The following is a 9,577-nucleotide window of genomic DNA, read 5'->3' on the forward strand; positions in this document are numbered from 1 at the left end:
GCTCATCAGTGAATCATTCTTACCTTTCAACCTTATTTTCCGACGGTTTTCTCCACTCAGTCCAACCCGCCGGGTTTCAGGGCTTCTGGGCTTCAGTTCAGCGATGACAGCATATGTAGCAGGAGCCTGAACGGCAGCCAGACCAGGCCAGGGTTGGGAAACGTCCAGTGGGAGAGGAGGGGTCTTGCACACCAGACTCCATGGAACCAGCAGATGGCTCACGAGCTGACCGAGTGCCGCGATTCAATCTGCTGCTGTTATCCAAGGTGGGCCAACTTCCTCCTGCCAGCGGGACGCCGCTTTCATCATGCATGTGTTCTGTAAACTAAATCCTCCTGTGCATTGGAGCCGTCGAGGCAGGAAGATAAAACATTAACATTCTGAGTCGGATTTACAACTTATGGCCAGCTGCCAATCAAATCAAAGACAAGAAATCTTTAATTGATTTGACATTTTGCAAACAAAAATATTTCTAGAGTTCAACCTGAAGAAGAACATGTTTTCACAAATGTTAAAAAATGTTGGCAAAGCAACATAAATCAATATTTTGAAGAGCAACTATCCTGCAGGAAATAAATAAAACAGTGGAGAGGTGAAGTTTCCATTTCAAAGTTTTGAATGTGATGTGAATTCTCTCGAAGGAGACACCACTGATGAACACACGATTTGCACGGCTGGGATGGACGTTATTAGCAACACATTTCCTTTGTAGCAGCTTGTAATGAGGGACCCAGACATCTCGTGGTTTAATCTTCCATGACGCAGTTTCTATTAAAGATCCGAAAACGACGACGGGCGCAGAAAAAGGTCAGCTAATATTCTGGCTCATTGATTGTCTGACTGCCCACCAAAGTTCCCCGTGTGTTTGCAGGTTTAGTTGATGCTACATATTGACGCCCACATGTAGGAAGCCCACTTTGTCACCAGCTTGTCACCCAGAGAGGTCGTCTGCAGGAGAAACTCAAGCAACACATTGAATGGGACTGAAATCTGTGGGAAAATGGAGCCACTCATCATTCCTGCTCCTCCTTCCTCTTCACAGATTCCTGCACAGTCTGTGGTTTACTTAAGGAGGCTCAAGGCTTTTATTCATACAAGAAAACAGAATTAATTCCACCTTTCATCCAGATTTTTTGTTTTTCAATTTAAAGCAGTTTTTTTTCTGATGACTTAACTCTACATTTCTGCATGAAAGTAGCAGACAAAACACACAAATAGAACATATTCTGGCAAATAAAATGCTAATAATAATAAAACAAAAATCAATTTGTCCCTGAAACTTCTAGAAATTTGTTTCTGAGCATTTTATTTCTCTTAAAAGTAATAAAGTATTTCTGAGCTGAGTTGAGGCAGTTTAAATGTTATTTAGAATATAATCAGCTGGTGATCGCAGAGCCTCCTAGTTATCTGATCAGAAACATTATTTACCAAATCAGATCATTTGGAAGGACAGTGCAGCCCAGTTTGGTCTGCAGGGCCCATCCACAGCCACAGTTAGCAGGGAAATGACTGAGCTGCTGCTTTTTGAGTCCGCAGCGTTTTAAAAAATGTCCCTCATGACACAAATGGCCGCTCTTCATGGATGAGGTGACTGGGCCAAACAGCTACCACACACAGCAGGTATTCATTTTACTTTTAGCATCAAGTTTCTGTGGATATTGTCTGACACCAGAGCCTCGGTCTGACAAAACAAAATAAAACAGATGGGTACAAAGGTGAAGCTCGCTGCAGCTCGGCGAGGTGATGCTGTTTGGTGCTGATGGGCGGTGGGAGCATAAGAGCTGCCATTTGGCTCTGCCTGTCAGCTCTCTGATCATCACCATGGCAGCCGCTGCTTTTTTCCTTCAGCTGCCGTTTCATTTCAATTTTTTCTTAAACTAAAGACATTGGGAATAAGCAGTGAAGTATACCACAATGTGTTGAAAGAGGCTCATTATGAAAACATCAGAAATGTCCTGAGCTGTTTGATCACTTTGATTCAGGGAAGAATCAATGTGAACAACATGAAGTTGTTCACATTGTTCTGCTGTGACTTTTTTCACTTGATTGGTATGCGTGTGGCGCTGAGGCTCAGCGAAGGGAGAGAATGGTAAATAATTATCATAATAATGTGTGAAGGATGCAGATGATCAGAAGTCTAGGAACTGGAGATGTTCTTTAAATCAGTATTATAACCAGCGCGATCCGACGCTACAGCACAACAAATTGGTTTTTCCAACACTTTTTGCTTTATTTATTTTCCAATTAAACTGGAAATTAGTGTCATGAGTGTCGCTGGCTTCAGCGGCAGCACACTGAATCAACAGAACAAGAAAGCAGCAGAAATGGGATTTTCATCCAAGTGTTATTTGGCTGTGAGTCTTTCATTTACAAAAAGGAAAAATGTGTTTCATTTGGCAGATAAAATGCTACATCTATTTTCTATTGAATGCTTGTAAAACATTAAAAGTTTAGTCTTGAAGCTACAACTCCAATGCATGTTGCTGTTTGTTTTCAGCTCAGTGGAGCCAATGTTTCAGTTACAGCTGAGAGTCTTTTGGGGAACGTCCTCGAAGGCGCCGCCGGGTCGTCGAGCTTCGGATTCAGGAATGTTTTTGTTCTTGGTGATGCTGCACTGTACCAGTCTGTCGTGGTGAAGACAGAGCTGAGTTAAAAGACAATCTCTGACATCTACTGGTCAGTAAAGATTGATGCCCTCATCTGTGGTCACAAGCTCTGGGCAGGAACTAAAAGAACCAGATCAGATACAATGAAAGGAGTTTCCTCCACAGCGAATCCGGACTCTCCCTTCGAAATATGAAAAGCTCAGTGATCCAGAGTAGAGCCACCGCTCCTCCACATCGAGAGGAATACGGTGAGGTGAGCCGGACGTCTGACCAGGATTCCTCCTGGACGCCTCCCTGGTGAGGAAGAGCCAGAACACTGTTCTCTAGCAAACCTCTGAGCAGCTGATGCACACAAATAACTCAGGTTGATTCTTAACTCTTCACAATTATGCCCACCATTTTTTAATCACATGGTCATGTTCAAGTACCTTGTCGGGATTTTTTGACGAATAAATTGTGAAAATGAGTAATAAGACTTTGCCTCGTTATAAACAGACACATACATTTTGGACTACTCTGTGGTAACATTAGATCACCTGTGGAGGAGCATGTTTAGCTAAGCCGTTGCCAGAACTGCTTAGGGCCTCCTTTTAATTAAGCTTAGTAATAAATGATCAAATAGCTCAGCTCATGATGCCTCTGGCTCCAGGCATCGAGCTGTGCTGCACACCTGCACTAGTTTGCAGCTCTTTTTCTATCTTTCTCCTGGTCATAGTTAGGATCGCCAGAGGCGTCGCAGAGAGAAAAATGCTAATAAGTTTTCCACCGTTGCTTAGTTTCTCTCTGAATATTTTCATGAATTAGAAGAGGAAAGAGGCAGATTAAGTGTCTTTGGGGGATTTTTCAGTGTCCCAAATGTGACTTTTCTAGACCGCTGCAGAGTAGACTTTCAAGGATGGGCTCTTAATTGGGTTGGTGGAAGCAGTGGTGCTTCTTGCAGTCTAATTATTCATTTAAGTGAACTGGTGTAAACTCACATTTAGTCTGGTAGAGAGAAATTATTTATTGGAGAAATTAAAAGCCCTCTTCTTGCTGACATAGGTAGCCAGGAGGAGAGGGGCAGCTGCTTGACGCTGCGGCAGGAATGCATTAGAAGGGACTAAAAGAGAAGTAAAAAAAAACATAAAAAAAAAAGCCTTGCACTCTGGGGCTGGTGGGAAAAAGTAGCGGGTTTAACATGCTCCACAGGGCCGGATCCACCCTGAGACTGCTCAGATGTGGAGTACCTTTTCTGTGCCACTGCTCACACAGGGCAGACTTACAAAGCAAACAATGTGGACGAGCACAGGGTTGGGAGTGAGACAGAGGAACGGGGAGTGACAGAAAGAACAAGTCAGGACTGGACACGGAGGGGAAATACGTACTGGACTACAGGGGGGATCAAGTTCAAAAAGACAGAAAACAAGAAAAAAAGATGTGTGACAGAGTGAGGGGGAAGCTCTGACTGGAGGAGGAAGAGATAAAAACACAGAGCGAGTCAGACTGAGATGAAAGCCTGAGAAGACTTGGGTTCATCTCTCTGATGGCACCCTGGCACCTCCGGGTCTCACAGCCTGAGCTCTGCCAAGGTTTCCTCCTTCCTGGGCCGAGAGAAACCAGGAAAAACTTAAAACGAGACAGTGAGTCAGCAGCTTTTTCACACGTCTCACAGGCCGCTTTATGACCAGCTCCGGATATTTATCCCTGCAGGCAGCTGCAGGGTCGCACATCACACTCATTGTTCTAGATCAAATCAATACTGGCCAATTCATCTCAAAAACTCCTGACAATTTGTCAGATTAAAATGGTGTTGAGAAAAAGTGCCTCCTTCCAAACACATTTCCTGTTTATGCTTTTTTGCCACACTAATATGTTTCAGAACATCGAACCCAAAGAAACACAGCATTTAATATTATGATCATATTAAGTAAACAAATCTTTTCCTCTAAACATAATGACTGGCTTTGCCACCAGAGGGAGCAACCGTTGCCAGCAATCCTATGATTCCAGCAATGAGTTGTTTTCATTCTGCAGTGATTTAAACCCTCATCTTTGTTTTTATGTAACCACATTTGAAGGTTTTCAGCCATAAAGATCCAGTTTAATGCCCTGCAGGAGAACGCCAATCTGGGATTGATTTTCTATTAAAGATCAACATGTACAGTTTAATTCAGTTGTTCACAAAGTGTCCAGGTCCTGAAACCATCACACTACCACCACCATGTCTGATGTGATTCACACAGCAGGTAAATGATCCAAATCTGCTTTCTTTGCCCAAATCAAACCTATAATCCAACTTTTTCACGGCAGACTGTCAGATCTTTTCATCCCCCAAATATTATATTGTATGCCAGGTTTGAAAACATTAACTTAGCACTTCAGTAAGTGGTAAGTCTCTGTCTTTGCTTTATAAGAGACCATTGCTGACAACGACAGTCCAGAAGCCACAGACTTGACTAAAGACAATTAATTAGTGATTGGAATAAGGTGCATACTGAATGAAAGCAGGTTCTCTTATGCAATTAGCATATTAAATACCTGCAGCCTTTTACAAATCCTCACTTCAGAAACGCTTTACTTCCCCATTAAACAGTTAGACCAGTGGATGATAAAGGTTGTGGTTGGACAAGCTGATGTCCACACAGAAAAGACAGAATAGATGCTGTCTGCTGATGAAAACCTAACTGATTAGTAATGATTTAGATCTTGGTTGGTCGAAAGGTCCAAAACAAATTCCTAGTTAAGAACTTGAATATTTCTCCAAACACCCATTACAAGACAAACACGCTGTCACCTGGAAATACAGAAATAACAAGAGAAGCTAACAAGTGCTGCAGGAGCGCCTGGGGTTTTGATAGTGGACACAGGTGAGTTAATTAGAGAAGAAGAAGAACTTAAGAGCCAAAGCCTGGGACATCTGGAAGGTCCAATTAGGAACTATGGAGACAAGGCAGGATGCAAGCAAAATACATAAAAACAAGTTTTTTCAAAAGACTTACAATAGCACCAAACCCAACCAAACCAAAGACATGAAGAATTCAAGATCAAGACAGATGTAATGTCCAATGGTGGACAACATGTAGAAGTTGTTGTACAAGAAGCAAAATCAGCTCTATTTCCATAGCTGCAGAAATCAGAGAAACACACATTACAGTTTCTAAAGTGTAACTAACCCACAAATCAACTTTCTCTGTGTAGAAACTGTCTAAATATGTTACTGAAGGATCTATCTTTATCTTTCAGTGAAAATGTTGACATTTCAGTGTGAATTTGTGTAATTCTCCAATATTTTTGCCTAAAACTGTCTCAGTGTTGCCCTCCTCAGACTGGAAGATATCTAAGCAGAGTGGAATATGCTCTGCCTGCTGACTCTATGCTGCCACTGCGTAAGAATGACTGCGGCGCTTAGGAAGTGGGCGGAGCTTACTGAAAAACTGAGACCTGCTTTCACAAGTTTCCATAAACGTCTTCAAAACAGACAAAAGTTGACAGATTGGTCACTTGTTGCTTTCTTAATGAAAAGACACCAGAGGAGTCTGAAAAGTCTCTGCTCATCTCCAGACTTGACCACGCCCCTCAGTGTCTCTGGATGACATCCTCTTTGTTGGAGTTGTTCAAAATTTCTTTCATGTTTTTACAGGGAGGTCAGTTATTATTTAAATTCTCCATTTTCAAAAGCACCAAGAAGTCAGAGATGTATACAACGGGAGCAGAACGTCTCTGATTTGTACATTTTTCTGCAGTTCATCTTTACTCATTTCAACTCAAATTCAGCACAATTTATATTAAATCCTGTTACTTTGCTTGAACAGAATTTGGGATGATGAGCGTTTGCATGGTGGTATGTGTAATCTTTGTTTCTGTGTTCATTTGCAAATTACCATCTGGCTCGTCATGTTTCTTTTGAAGTAATGGCTTCCTCCCCACTGACTGACCTTTCAACCCATGCCACCACAAGGTCTGTTTCACTGTGGAAATGTCTCCAGAAATTAAGATAGATTTTTTGTAAAATGTTTCTAATGATTTTCTTTCTATCCTCTTGATGGTGGAGGCTGAATTTGTTTCATCTATCCATCCTGCCTTATATTCTCCACCTTAGGCAGAGACAAGAAGAACCAGACTCCTGGTGGCTCAATATGCAAATACAACATTGTGGAACAAGTATTGTTCTGAAAAACCGGTCATTTTGTTTGATGTAGTCATCATGAGATGTTAGTGAGTTGTCACTGAAGAGTCACATCGGAGGAGAGCTTTCTGCAGAGAAATGCAAGCTGACAGGTGGAATTAAATTACTGCTAATTAGCCACAAAGTGGCTGAATGAGTTCAGGTTCCAGGACAGCAGGACTGCCCTCACTTTTCTTGGAGCTGAAACCTTTTTGTTTGTCATGCCACAGTGCAGGTTATAGTTTGTCAGATATAATCAGCATCAACACTGTTGATGTTGGTTCTACGCTTGTGTCCTTTGTGCACTAATGTGGTTCGGAGCAGAGCTCCTGGGTTCTGTGCCAGAAAATATTTCACAGATTTGAAGGAAAACTGTGTTAATGTGTTACTGGGTTTGACAGCTTAGCAGAAAGCCTGTCTTATTTAAAATATTACAAACGTCTTTACTTTTATTTATTGCTACATGAAATGATGTACTCAGAGTAACGTATAAAGAAAATTCAGTTTTACATAAATTATCCAAATGCTTTTGGTTTTATAAAGATCTCAGTAGTTATGGCTGATCTTCTCTAAATAATTTCCTGATAGACAAAACAATAAGAGTGAATGTCATTTTCCAAGTCTTGCAACAGATTCTCTGTAGGATTTAGGTCTGGACTTTGACTAGGCCACATGGCGATGATGCACCATTCCATTGTAGCTCTGACTGTATGCATAGTGTTGCTGTATGACAGTTGCCCCAGTTTCAAGCAGGATTCTTCCAGGATTATCTTCGTTCCCTCCATGTTCCCACAAACACACATGTCCTTTCCTGTCCCTGCTAATAAAGAGCATTCCCCCAGCATGATACTGCCATCACCATCATTGTAATGTGCGTTCAGGGTGATTTTCTGTGTCTTTGCTGTTCTATATTCTTTCCATGTTCAGATAATGGATTGAACTCATAAAGAACACACTCAAACATCTGGTTCCAGTTGATTGCTCACACTGATTTTAAACGTATCTATACAATTTAATCTAAACTTTTTAGGCCGTTTGTGTCGGAAGGAGCCTCCTAAATTATCAAAGCCACATCCTATTAAAAGTGTAATCAGGCACACAGTGGTGAGACTTCAGGCCTAGTTTGACCCCATCAAGTCTTAATGAGGTCCACTGAGTCGTTGACCTGCACATTTAAATAACATGCATCAATATTAATAGGTTATTAATGACTCAAAGCAATTATGCATACAGCGAACTGGACAGGGACCGCCAAGTGGAGACGCTGAGAGATTGTGGGGTGTGCGCTTGTGTCTGTCCATCATTTTTTGTGTGTTTATAAAGAACTATAATTTTTGAATGAAAAGGTGTTATCTGTGGATAAACTGTGAATCTACAGAGTGCTGAACTCGCTAAGCCTCTTGGTTCTTTGATGACCGTTATCCAAAATGTACTGTCATGTTGATAAAGTTATGAGCAAAACGTACTTTGCCACTGGAGCAGTTCAAAGTAGCAGCACTATTTGGTGCCTTCAGATGTTGAATCCAGGGTTCAATGGAAACGCTAACCTACAGCTGCCTGACAAGCTGCCATAAAGACAACTTCAAATTCACGGCCAGTAAATTCATGTTAAAACATTTTACAAGCTCCTAGAACTTTTTCAGAAGGTAAATGAACATCTTATATCCAAACCACTTAAACAAACAGCATATCAACTTGTTTAAAGTCAAGATATTTGCCTATGATGGGACAAACAATCCATAGTGCTTACCTGTTAAGCAATAAACTCTTTAAATGAATTGCTCTTGTATCACCAGAGACACTTTCCCTTGTTGTTTCAGGATTAGTTTCAGCATGTAGGTGAGGAAATGTCTAAAAGGTGTAACAGAAAGTCCACTTACTAATAAAATTCCCCTGTTCTGACTGGACACACTGGTTCTGTGAAAAGCCTCGGCTCCCTGTTCCAGGATCACAGGGAGCAGCTCACCGTTACCTTTAATCAGTGATTTCTAACTGGCTCATTGTTTTATGAAGTCAGCTGATCAAAGCAGATGCCATGCTGTCTGTACGGTTCTTCCTCTATCGCCACTTAAAAGATTCAAAATTTTCTTGGGGCAAGTATGTCAGAACATTCCTCTCAAGTTGGAGACAGAAAGTCAGTGTGTTGGAGGGGAAGCGTCCGTTAACCAGGTCATTTCGTTCCTCAGTTTCTGTTGACAGATTATTTCTAGTAACTGGTTCCCAGCTGAACTGTAAACATGTTACACATGTTTTCATCCTGAAAGGTAATGATCAGCATTTTGTTAGACTTTATGAGACCCCAACTCGTCCCTAAAAATGTGTTTATGTGATTAAAAGCTTAGTCACCAATAAACACACCATGGATGGAAATTTTTAGGTTTTGGCAGATTTTTCTGTGAAACTTGAATTTACTTTTGGAAAACTTGCCTTCAGGGATTTTCTTCGTACATAAAATATTAAGAAGTGGAGTGTTGAAATCTGAAATACAAAGCGAAGCAGCCAGTCGAGGAGTGCCTTTCCTTCTTTGTCCCAGCTTCAGCGGAAGACGATTTCCATGTTGCATATTATTAAGGTAATTTAGTGTGTACTGTACTAAAGCCTGCAGTCACAAACAGTTTTTGAAGAGGATCTCAAGGACTCACAGATTTTAACCATTTGGTCTCTAATCCATGTGAATGTTGCAATCCACTGTTTTTCCCAAACCATATTAAAGTTAGAATAAAAAGAAAATCCATAAACCGTGGAAAACAAACGCTTTGCTGAAATCAGAAAAACTTTCATCTGTAATGTAAATTAGATAGAGTTTATTGAAAGATAAAAATTAATA

The 9,577-nt window shown here is 41.1% G+C and overlaps 1 long non-coding RNA gene across 1 annotated transcript; it reads right to left on the reverse strand.

The window, feature by feature from the left end:
* Window positions 1-248: 248 nt before the first annotated feature.
* Window positions 249-8,995, reverse strand: LOC129354044 (uncharacterized). Its single transcript, XR_008605114.1, has 3 exons — window positions 8,723-8,995; window positions 8,501-8,601; window positions 249-335 (listed from the first exon to the last, which is right to left on the reverse strand). It is a non-coding gene; the product is annotated as an uncharacterized LOC129354044 (long non-coding RNA).
* Between the last annotated feature and the right edge of the window lie 582 nt (window positions 8,996-9,577).

The sequence above is a fragment of the Poeciliopsis prolifica genome, unplaced genomic scaffold, assembly GCF_027474105.1.
Source record: "Poeciliopsis prolifica strain line A6 unplaced genomic scaffold, Auburn_PproV2 SCAFFOLD102, whole genome shotgun sequence".
Taxonomy (NCBI): Eukaryota; Metazoa; Chordata; class Actinopteri; order Cyprinodontiformes; family Poeciliidae; genus Poeciliopsis; species Poeciliopsis prolifica.